The sequence below is a fragment of the Euprymna scolopes genome, chromosome 9 (assembly GCF_053919585.1).
Source record: "Euprymna scolopes isolate OS-2025 chromosome 9, ASM5391958v1, whole genome shotgun sequence".
Lineage (NCBI taxonomy): Eukaryota > Metazoa > Mollusca > Cephalopoda > Sepiida > Sepiolidae > Euprymna > Euprymna scolopes.
In genome coordinates, this window is record NC_136490.1 from 27,164,576 (window position 1) to 27,181,281 (window position 16,706).

General features: G+C 33.5%; 1 protein-coding gene across 9 annotated transcripts in view; it reads right to left on the reverse strand.

Annotated features, from left to right (window-relative positions):
- LOC145284474 (uncharacterized) overlaps positions 1–16,706 on the reverse strand; it is a 716,321-nt gene that overhangs the window by 637,439 nt on the left and 62,176 nt on the right. For 4 of the 9 annotated variants that reach the window (XM_080133329.1, XM_080133322.1, XM_080133337.1 and 1 more), the window contains exon 1: positions 4,281–4,962. The exons of 1 other annotated variant lie outside the window; for it this stretch is intronic. The gene's annotated coding sequence lies outside the window, so the exon portion shown is untranslated. Of the gene's footprint in view, positions 1–4,280; positions 4,963–16,706 lie in introns of those variants that run through there. 4 more of the 9 variants (XM_080133330.1, XM_080133323.1, XM_080133331.1 and 1 more) reach the window with 3 other exon arrangements.

Sequence of the window (16,706 nt, forward strand, 5' to 3'; positions counted from 1 at the left end):
AATATAATAATTGATAGAGAACTGTACATATCATACTTCAAATGTGTACCTAATATATATATATATATATATATATATATATATATATATATATATACATATATATATACATATATATACATATATATACATATATATATATATAAATATATATACATATATATATATATATATATATATATATATATATATATATATATATTAGTGGGGGTACCCAGCGTTTCCCGGGTGTGTCGAAGTGGTGTAGAAGGTCTCCCCCCCCCCAAAAAAAAAAGTGGTAGTAGCAGGCGGGGGGAGGGATCAAAGCAACAGTAGGCAGTTTAGGTGGGGAGAGGTTAAAAAAAAAGTGTAGTAAGCAGACAGGCTTGAACCCGTAACGCAAAGAAGAAAAAGAAGGTTAAAAAAATGTAACGTCCTAGTTGATGACTCCATGAAAAAACCGGAAGTCGCGAACGTTGAAATTAAGGCTAGTCAATCGAAAGGAAATAATGACTTGCAAAAATCTCGGTGAAAAAAAGCGATACATCCTTATAGAAAACTGCTCAGTTGAGGGTGAAGGAATTAATAGTTTTGGCCAATTTTTCGATATTTGCTGTCCGAAAGATCGAGGTTTTAAACGATACTGGTTTTGTCACGTTCCGATGCATTTGTCAGAAGTTTTTGTGAGACATACAAACATACACACATTTTGCCCTTTATATATATATATATATATATAGATAAGATGTTTCCTTTCTAGAGGTGGGGAATTTTAGATTAAGATAAATCACAGAAAAATATTTTTATCATACAAATATGTGGTCAATTCTAAAGATTAATTTTTGTCATTTACAATTTAAATACAACTTTGAACATATAGCCTCTGCGGCGCATATGTCTATAGCGTGATCTAGATGTCCAAGTTTCACAACTTTATGCATTCAATTAGGCTGTATTTTGGCAATAACACATTAAATGTTGTCTTCATGTGGTCTATTGTGTCTGGTTTATCAGCGCAGATATAGACTTTACAAATCCCCAAAGAAAATGACCTAATGGAGTTAAATAGCACGAAACAAGTGGCCAGTTGACAGGGCCAATACGTGAAATTATTAGTTCATCAAATGTTTCTCTCAGTAAATTGATTGTATCGTGCGCTGTGTGGTATGTGGCTTGTTTCTGCTGAAACCATATAACGAATTGCTAAACCAAACTGAACTCCAAATAACCAATAGTTGCTAAATCTGCAACTGAAGAAAATAGAGTTGTCAATTTAAAGTGTGCCGTCTCTAAAAAAAGAAACCCTGGTATGTGTGTGTGTGTGTGTGTGGAACAATCATAAATATTCATATTTCTTTCCTCTTGCAGAGAGCAGCCCTAGCGAGTTTGTTTGGTCACAGACTTCTAGGTGTAGTAATTTCGACATCCAGTCGTTTTGTGAATTGCAAGGCAGAGAGATTGCTTCCAGGTATCCACGAAGAAAGACGTCTTTTCTCTTGTCTCTGTATATACTCGTCTTGCATTATTCCTTTCTTCCCTGTTTTAAACTTCTGTCAACCTACACCCAACGGTGTAGGTTGCTTAAATAAATATCATTTGTTGTTTATAGAAGAGCTTTGTTTTCCTTTATTTGACGATTATTTTATTACAGTTGCTCTTTGGTTACTCATAAAATTTGATTTTCTAATTTAAAAATAAATCTACTTAATCAATTTAGGTGATTTTTGGAATATGATGGTTTCATTTCGTCACGGATATGCACATTATACAGATTTTTCTTTATTTTATCGTCTGTGTTTTTTTTTTTCTTTTTTTCTTTTTAGCACGGAGAATGCTTTAAACAAAAACCTAAATTTTATTTATTTTAACAAAAGAAAAACATTGTTTACGGTTTTCTAATATTGTTTTTTAATGGAAATTACTCCATATAAGGCATGAAACCACTTAATATAAGGAAGTAAAAAAAACTAATAAAACACACTTCAATGTCAAAAACTAGTCAATTATAAGATTCCAACACAGACGATTCTTTGCCCTTTGTCAGAAACAGCACTCATGGAATCTGAGGACTTAAAGGACAAAATAAGGGAAGTGAGAGTTATGAGGCGGCTGAAAGTAAACCTAAGGTCAACTTTCTACTATCTCTCATGTAAATTTCTGACAACCTACACCCAAGGGTGTAGGTCATTTAAATAGATACATATTATTTGTTGTTTATAAAAGAATTTTGTTTTCTTTAATTGACGATTCTTTTATTACAAATTAATTGTTATAAGAGCTAGCCTTACAGTTTATGCGAAGATTTGCCCCAGAATTTTTTCTTACTTTTATTTTTGTTTTATACGAATATTTTGTAAATTAAATTTCATTTTTTACAGCATTGTTAGGCCATTGAAATTAGTGATGGAATCAAAAAGTTGCTATAAAATAATGATTGATTTTATTAGGGTAATATTGTTTTAATCCCCTTAAAAAGCTTTAAAAACTTTCAGCCTTTTAATTAGATGGGAATTAGCTAAGAATTTTAAAGCCATAAATAACTTCTTATTCGAACAGAGAGAGAGAGAGAGAGAGAGAGAGAGAGAGAGAGAGAGACAGACAGACAGACAGACAGACAGACAGACAGACTGAGCTAGCTAGCTAGCTAGCAAACCAGACAGACAGATAGATAGATAGATAGATAGATAGATAGATAGATAGATAGGTAGGTAGGTTTGGGAGAGAGAGAGAGAGAGAGACAGAGAGACAGAGAGACAGAGAGAGAGAGAGAGACAGACAGACAGACAGACAGACAGACTGAGCTAGCTAGCTAGCAAACCAGACAGATAGATAGATAGATAGATAGATAGATAGATAGATAGATAGGTAGGTAGGTTTGGCGTTTAGGAACAGATTGTAAATAAAAGACGGAGAGTGACGATGGCTCAGTAGTGATTAAGGAAACGGATTGAAAATCTGGGTGTACCAAGTTCGAACCCAGTTCATTCAACAGAAATACTTTCACCAAAACCCACACTTGACCTTGTGCCTAATGTCCTGGCGAGAAGGTAAATAAATAAAACGTCACCGTCCGGATAGTATAAAAAATATCGCTCTAAACAAAATTAAATTTCAACCATCGGGGATAGTTTAAATAGGGTAAGCCATAGAGTAAATGTGGTGTTTTGGTGATTTCTGAAGTGAAAGTGATGGTAAAAAAAGGAAAAGTGCACTACTTGGACGAATGGCGCAAAATGCGAATAGAATAAATAATTCAAAGTGTAGTATCTGTTCTGTCCCTGTTCAACAAGAGACATTCCTTCTAAACCGAAACAATTTTTTTTTTTTTATCTCCATTTAGAATTCTCTTTTTAGGGGAGCTGAATTTTATCCACATTAAAACGGACCCTTTTTCCCCAACTTGCTTCCCCACGAAGGCAAAGTTAGACAATGCCAGTTTCTTGTGTAGGGATAGCCAGCCCCCTCCCCTCCCTTCCCCAAGCGGAAGCACTCTAAATGGGACAAAAATAAATATTGCCCCAGTCAAGAAGGATTTCTTCACCCTTGACAGAGGACAGAACAGAACAGATACCTCACTTAAAATTTATATTGAAACGAAATTAGGCACAAGGCCATCAAAAGTGTGGGGAAATGAGTGCCGTTTATCATCCTTGGTCAGAAGTGCTGAAAAAAAAAGGAGTATCCTATTCTCGGCTGAAATCATCTCAGTCATCGAAATACCACATTTATTCTAAGAGGGGGGGGGGGTCCTACTTGAAATATCCCCTAAAATTATTTGAAATTTAAAAATTTTATATTTTTCCTACATATATTTAAATAAAAAAATCCATTAGAGGAGGGTAGTGGTAAAACAAAAATAATATATATTACAAAAAAAAAAAAAAAAAAAAGGTTAGTAAGACCCTTCCAAAATCTTTCCGGTTTGTTAAGAACCGAAATCAAAGTAACCAATCTCTAAATGGGAGTGGGATCAGTGTAAGAGAAAAATGAAAAAAAAAAAAAAAAATGGTTGAGTTTGTGGGAGTAGATGGTGTCTTTCCAAGATGCGTGCTACAATTTGGGGGAACGCCGCGGGCAAAAAATAGAGGTGGGAAAAGCTCAGCTCCGCATTTCCTAGCCCAAAAGTAAGGAGTTTGCCCTCGTGGGGAGAAGGGGAGGGGCAAATAAATACGGATTGTAATAAATAGCCGCCTAGTAGTGTCTGAGTTAGGTAGAGAAATATATTGACAAATTGATAGATATCTAATAATATTGATCATTTTTATAATAAAAAATGTAAAAAAAAAAAACATCATACGAACCAGTTGCTCGATGTTAACGCGTGTTGTATAAGTCGAAATAAAAAAAACCCTTGAATCCTTCTTGTGTGTAGTTTTTCTTCTTCTTTTTTTTTTTTAATTGATTGTTTTTGTTTTGTTTGTTTTCTTTTTGGTTTGGTTTTAATAGATGTTTCCCCTTTTAATTTTTAAAGATTCTCCCCTCTGTCTGGGCCCAGTGTTTTCCCCGGATGGTACGTGTGTGTATGTTTGTGTCGCGTAAGGCCGTGATTCTTCTTACGGAGCCCCCACCATGGCGGAGTGCGTGCGACCGGCTATTGCTGCTGGAAAGAGAGAGAGAGAGAGAGAGAGAGAGAGAGAGAGAGAGAGAGAGAGAGAGAGAGAGAGAGCCAGCAAGACAGCAAGACAGAAAGAGAGAAAGAGAGAGAAAGGGAGAGAGTGAAAGCTACCAATCTATAGTAGAAATTAAAAAAAAAAAAACAGAGGGATAGTGAGGAGGCGCCGAGGCGGTGAAAACGATCAGTAAGAAAAACTCCGAGAGAAAGAGAGAGAGAGAGAGAGAGAGAGAGAGAGAGAGAGAGAGAGAGACAGACAGACAGACAGACAGACAGACAGACAGACAGACAGACAGAAAAGAGAAAAAAATGAAAGATAAAAGAAACAAAGAAAGAGATGGATATTTTGAGATTAGATTAATAAAAAATACAAACAAAAAAGAGGAAAAGTGAGAGAGTGAGGGGGGACTACTGAGAGATTAATAGAAACACAGACACTAGGAGGAAGGAGGAAGAAAAAGGAAAATAAGAAAAAAAAGAAGAGAGCAAGAGACAGATTATTACTTTACGATTGTTAAAAAATATATAAAAAACTAGAAAGAGTGGGAGAGGAGTTCGTCCCTTTCTTTCTTGCAGCAATAGGTCTGCAGCCTCTACATTCCAGAACCATTTTTCACCAACGTTTATAGGCAAGCCATGCGAAAGTTGGTAGTTTGGCGGTGTTCTCTCTCTCTCTCTCTCTCTCCCTCTCCCCCCTCTCTCTCTCTCTCTTTTTACTTACATTTTTTTTTTTTCTTATATACTGTGAAACTGACACTAACGCGTCGGCGTCCGCCCACCCTCAGCTTATTCCGTCTTATGTAAAATGTTATGTTGTAGTTGGTACTTGTTGAAGGGGAAAATACAGAGCGAAGGTGGGTGGAGTATTAAAGAGAGGGGGAGAGTGAGGGATAGAAGAAGGGGGAGAGTGTAAGATAAGCATAACAAGAAAAAGAAAGATGGATATCATAAACGAAAAAAAGCAGGAAAATAGAAAAAAAAAAGAAAGAAAAGAAATAAAAGAACGGAAGATATCAAAACAGGAAGAGGAAGAAAGAATAGGAATAGAACAAAGGAGGGGATGGGGGGAAAAACGAAAATGAGAGTTTGTTTTATCGATTTGTGTTACGGCATATCAACTCTTTTTGAGTTCCAGATATTTAATGCCAAATCCAGTAATTTGGAAAAAATATTTTTATGCTCCAAGTGTGTGTGTGTGTGTGTGTGTGTGTGTATATATATATATATATATATATATATATATATATATATATATATACTAAGTTATAAAAATATATATGGAAATTAAGCTACACAAAATATTCCGCGTTTCATTATCGTGAGAATTCGTCAGGCTTATGCAAAAGTTGTGGTTACCGCGTGTTTTTATATACGCACATGCTATTGAATTTTTAGTTTATATATATATATATAGTTTTTTTATAATTTTTAGTTTATATATATATATAATTTTTAGTTTATATATATATATATATATATATATATATATATATATATATATATATATATATATATATATATATATTCAAATATTTATTCATAGTGTTTGGTTTGTGGTTTGGTTTGGTTTGGTTGATGTGTTTTAAGCATATCAACCCTTTCAGGTTATTTAATGCCGAATCCAGGCACTTTTGGAGAAAAAGTTGTTTTTTATGCTGCAAATTCTTTAAACATTTATTCGTGTTGTTTAGTTTGGTTGTTTTTAGAGGCAACTTGCTGTTTTTGTTTCAGACATTGCAGGACATGATTGAGGGGAAAGGGAAAGTAAAAATAATAACATGAATATTTGGTGCATTTATTTGGGGGGGGGTCAGGAAGACAATCGGCCTGGTTTTGTAGGACCAGTGAAAATAAGAGGAGAGAAGGAGCAGGAAAGGAAATAAGCTGATAATCTCTTTAGTAATAAAACTGAAAAAAAATGAAAAAAAACCCGGCATAATTAAAATAAAAGAAAAAAATGAAGAGAAAAAGAGAAAATAAAAAGAAAAATGAAAGAAAAGAATGGAAACAAATGGAAAAGAAAAAGAAAAGTATGAAAAAATGAAAAAAGAAATAGAAAATATGAAAAAAGAAAAAGAAAAAAATTAAAAAAAGAAAAAATGAAAAAGAAAAATATAACAAAAAGAAAATATGAAAAAAGAAAAAGAAGAAAAATATGAAAAAAAGAAAAAGATAAAAACAAAAATTAAAAAAGGAAAACTGAAAAGAAAAGAAAACATAAAATAAAAGAAAAAGAAGAATAAATAAATAAATAAATACGGAATAAAAATGAAAATTACAAGATTCCTGGTCAATGTCGGGTACATACGGTTATTAAACACTAAATGAATTTTTAGTTAGATATATATAATGTATAAAGATTGAAAGAATTTAGTGAATGGAAAACAGAAAAGGGGGAAAAAGGAAGTGGGAAAGATATAGAAGACAGAAAAAAGACAGCTAGGAAAAAAAGAACAAAAATATGACGAAAGAAAAGAAGACGAAAGCGAAAAAAAAATGAAGAAAGAAAATAACTAAAGGAAGAGGAGAGCATGGATAAATGTGGATAAGAAAAACGAAAATGGAAAGAAAATAAATGTATAATGAAAAAGAAAAAGAAAAAATAAATAAAAATAAAACATATGAAGAAAAATTGAATGAAAAGAATAAAAACTGAAAAATAAAAAGAAAAGGAATAAAAAAGAAAGTTGAATAAAAAACGAACTAAAGAAAATTTTTTAAATAAAAATAAAAAAAATGAAAAATAAATAGAAAATTGAATAAAAAGAATAGGAATAAAAGAAAAATGAACAAAAGGAAAAAATACAATTAAAATAAAATAATGAAAAATAAAAAAAATGAATAAAAAGAATACGAATAAAAGAAAAATAAGAAAAACAATAACAATTTTTTTTAAATAAAGAAAAACGAACAGAAACAATAAAGAAAAAAAGAAAAAAGGAAAAGAAACTAAGAAAAAAGAATAAAAAGACAAAAAAAACAGAAAAAGAAAAAAGAGTAAAAAGAAAAAAGAATAAAATTTGAAAGAATGAAAAACAATGAATAAAAATAAAAAAGAAAATTGAACAAAAAAGAAAGATAGAAAAAGAAGGAGAAAAAAGAATTGTAAAAGTTAAAAGAAAGAAAAGGTAAGTACGTAAAATAAAAAGATAAAAGAAAACGTTAAAAATAGAGAAAAAAACAGAAAGGATAAAAAAAAAAGAAAGAAAAAAAAAGAAAGGATAAAAAAAAGAAAAAAAGATAAAAATTGAAAGTGAAGCAAGTGTTGAAAAGTGCCCCAACCCCCTCCTCGCACCACTCCCCCTCACCCTTCTACCCACTTCCGCCCGAGAAGCTACTGAATAATTGATAACAAGAATGAAAGAATAAGAAAGAACTCTGAAGTTTTGAGAGTAATGGAAAAGATAGGCATGGCGGTGGCGGCGGTGATATAGTAGGAGAGGGTGTAAATTGGGGGCGGGGGATGTCACAGGTTGTCTGTTCGTCCCCTCCCCTCCCACAAATACACATCTGGCAGATGATCAACAGATGCCAAACAAGAGTTTCTTCTATTTTTTTTTTTTATATAAATAAATAAAGTTACTAATAAACTTGCAAAAGCGAAGTATTTATAAGAAATAACTATTATTCAATTCATATGATGTCTGTGTAAAAAGTAAACATTCTTTCTTTTTTTTCAAATTGGTTATCACATATCAAGGCCTGGAGGCCATTCAAGGATAAGCGTTAATGTAGTCATTAGGACTAGTAATCGCTTATGGTGGAAATTTGGTATAATTAGATTATTTACGATAACGGTTCAATAAGAACTTGTTTACTTGAGGCAACGATAAAGAGTGGGGTAATTTATTGATAGAGATTTTTGCTAGACAAGTGTTTTTTTTTAGCAAGAGAGGACCATAGATTAGAGCTCAGTCGAACATTTGCTATGAAAATAATGATAGAGCAGAGACATGCTCGCAACATCTCTTCTGTGGGAAAGATGTTGCAGGGAAGAGAAAAGGGCATCGCCTACTAGATTACGAAGTCGGTTTTGAACTCTGTCACGGCAGGATAGAAAGCTCCGAGCAAGAGTACTCCATTCTAGGACGCAATGGGCTCATACAGAGGCACAGAATTGTATCGGCAGTGAGATATCTAATACGGCGGTAGAATGATCCAACCATTTTTCCAGCTATCTTGGCAACAGATTTGATGTATGTGCTTCATTTCAGATCAGGAGTGAAGGTCAGACCTGGAAGCTTTAAACATGGAGCATCCTCAAGACGAGAGTCGTTCATTTCAACAGGGGCCAAATGTGGGCCGGAACGTTGATGATGGAAAAAGAGAAGCTTGGTTTTAGATACATTAAAATTAACCGGCCACCTTTCCCCCCCATTGCACCATGTACCTAAGATCAGAAGAGTGAGAATCAGAGAGAGGTTGGCCATTTCCGGCCTTTGAAGTGTTGCCATAAATGGTAGTGTCGTTTGCATAAATGTCTACGAATGATCTAAGAATGTCATTTGAGAGATCGTTGATGAAGACCAGGAAGAGAGTTGGGCCGAGGATGGAACCCTGATGGACGCAAGAAATGAGTGTCAGGTTATCAAGACCAAAAGACCACTCGAGGATAAAGTGAGCTTATCTGGTGATCGGTGAGAGAAAAATCTTGATTAGAGATGATGGTTGAGGTGATTTTTCCAAAATAACTAACAAAACAAAACAATTAGATGGAAAAATAAACACAAACAAAATAACAGTTACCAAAGGCAAGCTAAGTTACCTTTCGACTTACCTTGATAAGTTTTTTTTAATTAAAAATACAGATAGCGTAAAGCATGTCGAATTAATAAGAAAAACGAAATGCTAGTCTTGTTCGAGCTATAGTCGAGCCTTGATAACCGCCCCCAAAATCGAAAATTAAATAAAATACTGGTAGAACATTACATTTATGTACGATTAATGACATTTATTTGATGTGTTTCTACGGATATTTTGTTTAAGGTCACACACACACATACATACATACATACATATATATATATATATATATATATATATATATATATATATATATATATATATATACTAGCAGGCCGCCCGGCGTTGCCCGATCGTAAGATACACTTAAAAATTATATTTTAATTCATGCAGATTGCGTATTCACCATTATAGAGATACTTCTCTATAGATTATTATATATTGAACCTAATATATAGTGATTTATATATATATATATATATATATATATATATATATATATATATAACTTGTTTGCCGCAGCTAGAATCGAAACTAAGACATACAACACTCTACCCTCATTCTTTAGCCTCTGAGCCACACACACACACACACACGCGCGCGCGCACGTGCACATATATATAAAAATTCATGTATATAAAAATTCATAAATTTCATAAATACCTACACTCACTAGTGTGTCATCCCTTCGGGAATCTTCAGTGCAGGGTGTCACGATTAACACCAGTCGATAGATTAGAACCCGGCAACACAAGTCATCTCTGGCTTGATTAGCAAGGGGCGTATCCATTCGGCTACCGTTAACTGCGTGAAATAACGTTGAAATTTAAACATTTTATTTTTTAAATATATTTTACATAAGTTAGAGTGATCTAATCATTATATGATGATCTATGCATATATATATGTATATATATGCATATATATATGTATATATATGCATATATATATATATATATATATATGTATATATATGCATATATATATGTATATATATGCATATATATATGCATATATATATGTATATATATGCATATATATGTATATATGCATATATATATGCATATATATATGCATATATATATGCATATATATATATATGTATATATATGCATATATATATATGCATATATATATGCATATATATATATATATATATGCATATATATATATATATATGCATATATATATATATATATATATATATGATTAAAATTTAAAGATGGCGTAACTAATTGAAAAATAATTGTTACTTCTCTCCCCATTTTCGGATTTTGCAATCATGCCCATATTCCTTATTTTCTTTTAAAGTTAATGAGTTCTTTTTCTTCTGATAAGGTAAGGGCGGAATAAATGCAAGAATTGACATAATAATTGCATAAATGATTCTGCGCTACGAAACATGTGTTGTCAAGAATTGTGCATGTCAACGTACTTAAAGAAACAAACGGTAAGATGGTCAACGTCTTGAAATATGGAATATAGATTTTTTTCATTTATTTGTATATGCTCTGTAGGCAAACCGCGCTTCATAAATTAAAGGATTGGTATAAATAGAAGGTGAAATATAATTGAATAAACATATTGCCCTCCTATATATATATATATATATATATATATATATATATATATATATATATATATATATATATATTAGGTTGTTACATAAGTTCCCGCCGTTTTTTTTTTAAAGAAAATCCAAGAATAATAAAATAAGTTCGTGTGGGACCAAAGCTCCAAGTTTTTGTGTTAATCCCATCGACTGAAGGTGGCGTGAAATTGTCGCAAAATCACATCTTCATCTTTTCACTCAATTCTCTACATGTCTGATGACCATATTCCTCCAAGAGAACCCTGAGTTGGTCTTATTCTATCTTGATTGGTCTTCCGGAACGAGGAGCGTCATTGAGGTTAGAATTACCGTGCTTGAATTTGGTAAACCACTCTTGAACAGTTCTCTCAGCTATCGCGTTTTCTCCATATACGGCGCAAATATCCTTGGTCACTTCACTCGTTTTTGACCTCGATTAAAGGCGAAAAGAAGGAGGTGTCGGAAATGTGATTTTTTTTATCTACTTGACAATCCATTTGACGGTTTTGAAAAACGAGAAAAAATTGCATGAGCAAGAAACGGTGAGCATTTTCTTGTAGAACATAATACGTGTTTTCTAATGGTATATAACACTTTGTTCAATATCAAAAAATGGTTTAGAACAATTTTTTTTATGAAACATCGGGAACTTATGCAACAATCTGATAGACACACACACACGTACTAATATATATATATATATATATATATATATATATATATATATATATATATTCACCTGTCATTCCTCTTTTTAAAGATGGAATCACCCGATCGTCGCAAGGGTGCACGGTCCATAGGGTTTTATAATTATACTAGCGAGGGGTACCCGGCGTTGCCCGGGTGTTTGGGGGAGGGGTTAAAAAAAGTAGGTATGAGGATCGAACCCGACCCGTTGAGGCAAAGTTGTAAATTAAAGAGTTGAAAGAAAAAAAAAAAAAAAAAAAAAAACGGGCGATGTTAACCATTGCCGCACCGCGAGATGCTAATGGAAACACGTTTGAATTTATTTAATTACTTGGATTAAGCAGGTGCCCATTTTAATGAGTTAATGAAGTCAAGTTTGACTGCGGGATGGTATTCATTTACTGCTGAACGCTTTTTTTCCCACCCCCAAGATGTTATAGGAAAAAGACTAAGCCACATGCGGCGAGCGACAAATATTGAATATTTATTTTCTCGAAATCGAGCAAATTAAATAGACAGGCGAGCTTCGTTGTTAACTGTGAGATATTACGATTTGTATGTGATATAAAAAGTTTTAAAAAGTTGTGAACCGACCGACCGCTTCTCTGAAAAAGCCTTTTGTACACACACAGAAAAAGCGAACACACATACATACATGCATTTTCGCGTTTATATTTATAGATAGAAGATAGACATAGTGTGAGTGTGTGTGAGAATATCGTTTTTATTTTTATTTTTGTCACTTAAAAGATTATTGCATAATCAGATGCATCACTTTTCTTACAAACAAACGACTTGAATCAGTCGTTTTTAAATAAAAGTAGCTACCTGAACTAATATGATGAAGAATTATTCGAAATCGACGGTGTGAGCCTAACCTGCATCCAGTCGCAGTGTTTTTTAAATTCTTATCCTTGAGTGGTCTCCGGGCCTTGATAAGTAGTCACCTATTAGTTAAGAAAACACACACACACACACACACACACATTTAGAGAGGAAAAGATATGCCCTGTTCGCTTTCCTATACCTAATGGAACACTTATGACGACCACACCTAGAATTACTATGCGTATCCACCCACCCATGCTCCACCCATATGTAAAATAACAATCATTTAAATAAACTCTTGGGTTTAATTTCTATCATTAAAAGTTCCATTTACTTGCATAAAAAAAAAAAAATCCGCGAAAGATGTCAGTGGACATAAAGATGCCGGCTTCTGTTTTATTGGCCAGGCTGCTTAGGTTAATTGATTTGATGTTCTTCTCTTCTAAAGTTACTTCCATTTTAGGTGCAGATTCTATAAAACACCCCCCTCCCCAATGGCACTTTTAAAATCATTAATAAATTAACAAATTCACAAACAATAACATGATGGGACACTTTGATAATCGTCTCCTCAATAGAAAGTGTTTTTTTTTTTATTACTATTTTTCTTATGAGTTTGTTTGTTCAAACTGTGGATGGAGTATCCTACCGGATGCCAAACATTCGCCTGCTAACTCAGATATTCTAACCGAGAGATCTTTTTTATTATTAGATTCTGGCAGTCCCTTTAAGTGCAATTGTTTGAATCTCTCTTGCACTTGGTTCACCGGGTATATTTGCCAGGCAGTTTTGAAATTCTTTTACATGAGTTCAGTTGCTCCTATAATAAATGGAATGATAGAAATCTTCCTAAGATTCCAGTTTCTTTCACACATAAGACCTTGGTATTTTGTTATCTTTTCCCTTTCAGCTCCGTTTAATCTAGCATCATTGAGGATACTACCTTCTACTAAGGTTGCTTCTTTCTTCTTCTTGTCCCATACCACTATGCCAGGGTTTTTTTTTTTAATCCTGAATGGGTTTAACACGCATCAGTGTGGTTAAACATAGCGAGTGTGTATTCGAATACAGTTTTGTTTTTGTTTTGTTTTTTCTCACATATATTGTTTGTATTTACCGACGGCCTCACGGAGGTAGGATGTGATACAAGACAGTTTTAATGGAATGGGATGGTGTGGACTTTTATTCTATTCTGATACTAGCAGCTGTCCGTGTCTCAGGAGAATAAAATACCAGGTACAAAAATAAGTTGGGTTGGCAGTGGCTAAACAGTTAAGTGAAACCTCGAGTTTGACCCAAAGGTGGAAACTGACTTTGATACACGGATACCGATCCCTCACTCCCACCCCTTCATATATTTTTCTCATTTTTTAACACTTTTTCTTTCTTTCCTTTTTTTTTATTTGATTACTCTCTTTCTATTATTTTAATTCTTTTTTATTGAATTGTCGGTCATTTCTCTTTTCAGCTTCTAATTTATGAAGTAAAGTCGTTCTTTATCGTTTCTTTGTCATCGATAACTTTCTACAAAATGAATATCTGATCCTGGTTTGTCAGGTTCCTTGTAGATCGTTGTAGTATGTTGTTGAGAATAAAATACAATTTCATTTAGGTAGACAGTGCTGATGTCTACACAAATCGAGAATCAGCCTTATCGATTATCAGAGAAAGAAACTGATTCCAGACTGTTCCCTTTATTGAGGGGAGTGATGCCAGTTTCAGAACAAAGAATACGAGAAAAAAATAAGAAAAATTCCTTATTCCATAGAGTTTCAAAGATAGGATCTTCTCCTCTGAGGAAAAAACGTTAGCAAAAGGAATATATAGATAAAAATCTAATTTTGCTGGTTAGCGCAATTTTTGAAAACGATAGTTATAAAAGTTTTTGAAATAAAAATAAAAGTTTATTGGAAAATAAAAAAAATACTTAGCAATGTCCAACACTCTTGCATTTTAGCTTTCTTTGGTTTTCATTTATTGAAGAGTTCGACAATCACGAAATTTACTGTACCTTGGTGAAAATTTTTGGTAAATAAAAACAAATACAGTAACACAACGGAAAGTATTAACTACCGGAACATTTATTGAATTAAATGAATGCGGTTATTTTTTTCTTTTTCTTTTTTTTTTTTTTTTTTTTTTTACTAACAAACACATTGCAAACAGGTTTCGTAAAAAATTAACATTTCGTAATAAATTAACATTTCGTAATAAATCAAAGTTTTTTTTTTTAATAAATTAAAACAAAGAACAGTTTATTTACAAGGGATTACGTCCATTTCCAAAGAAAGTCCATGATTTTCTCCTCTTGTCTCAAACTGTTCAAAAATGAAAACCAAAGAAAACTAAAATGCACAAGTGCCAGGACTTTTGTTGGTTTGTCATGCATGCGGAATAACATGAAAGAGGGAAGAAAATCATAACTTCAAATTAACATTTACATAGGTCTATCACGCTATTTGAAACTTAAGCGTGACAGATGAACAAAAATCGTAAGGTGGAAATACCAGTTTTATTAGTCTGTTATGCTTAAGTTCGAAATAGCATGACAGAGGTAAAAAAAATTCCAATTTTAAAATATCATTTTCATAGGTCTGGCACACTATTTTTAACTTAAGTACACACCAACGAAAATGCTAAGTTTGAAATCGCCATTTTGTTGATCTGTCACACTTAGGTTTGAAAATAACATTTTTATCACTAAACGCGTAATTTGAATGGACGTATTTTAAAGAATGGGTCCGTTCTGTATTTTTTCTTCTCAAAACTTTTTTTTTTCGCTTTTCAAAATTGTTTTCACTTTCCCCCATTTCCTTATTTTTTCTTGATATTTTTATATATTTTTTCAAATTTTCTCCTTTTCTTCCTGTCGAGTTTCGAGATGATTCACCTCCAACCCAATACCCATTTTGTTGTTATTCACATTTCGAAAAACATTTCTGTTTACTAAAGTTAAGCACTTAAAATCACCATTAATTATGTAAAAAAAAAAAAAAAAAAAACTCCGAAAAAAATCTTTAAAAAAAAAATTAGTTCAAGCCTACAAACATTTTATTCATGAAAATCAACATTTTTTTTTTTTCATAAGATATCATGGTCTCTGTTTAGTCTTTAGAGACTATGGATACCCCCTGTAAGGGTGGCTGGACGTGTAATTGTGATGAAAGGGTTTTGCAATCTCAACCACACCTATATTGAATCGGCAGTGTTGATTCCAGTGGCAAGAAGTCTCGTACGACAATGCCGAGATAAGTGGCGAGCACGTTGCTTAACTTTGGTGATCTAACGAGAACCAAGAACTGTTCATCTGTCTTCTATCTATATAAATATAACAGATGTATGTATATGTATGTATGTATGTATGTATGTATGTATGTATGTATGTAAGGGCGAATGAACTCTTTTTCTGGGTCAACGGCCAACTAGCACCGTGTGTGTGTGTGTGTGTGTGTGTATGTGTATTGGGGTAGAGAGGGCTCCCGTAAGCCGTGGTGAAGGCAACCTTTCTAGGAGAAGCAAATCTCTGATTTAAAAAACCATAAAGCGGAAGACCAGTACCCGCATTAAGCTGGTCTGCAGTTTTATTTGTTGCTGGCTATCTTGCTCTTGCTTGTTGCTGAATCTCAACATTTTGAACCGAGAGAGAGACTTAGCTGTCGTACAAAGCTAAGACTCTGTAACATCATATTTGTATAGATACTCCCTCAGACATTTGTCTATAAAAATGGTCCTGTGGCGATGGAAGTCATTTTTGGGCTCATGGACTTTAAGTGTCTGAGAGAGTGGCACTCGTCTGACAAGATGTTGCAATCATCATGTATGTATGTATGTATGTATATGTTGTGTCAGGTCATGTCATATGCTACTGGTACCATGTAACCCAGTACTACCTGCCTCATGGTCGGGTCACCGGCGACTAAACTGGTTCCCCCACCAGACTTGTTTGGTGAGGAGGGCGGCTAGTCTCCCTGGAGGATTAAAAACAAGACCTTCCAAAGGGCGAATGAACTCTTTTTCTGGGTCAACGGCCAACTAGCACCGTGTATATTTGTGTGTGTGTGTGTGTGTGTGTGTGTGTGTATATGTGTATTGGGGTGGAGAGGGCTTCTGTAAGCCGTGGTGAAGGCAACCTTTCTAGGAGAAGCAAATCTCAGACTTAAAAAACCATAAAGCGGGAGACCAGTACCCGCATTAAGCTGGTCTGCAGTTTAATTTGTTGCTGGCTATCTTGCTCTTGCTTGTTGCTGGATCTCAACATTTTGAACC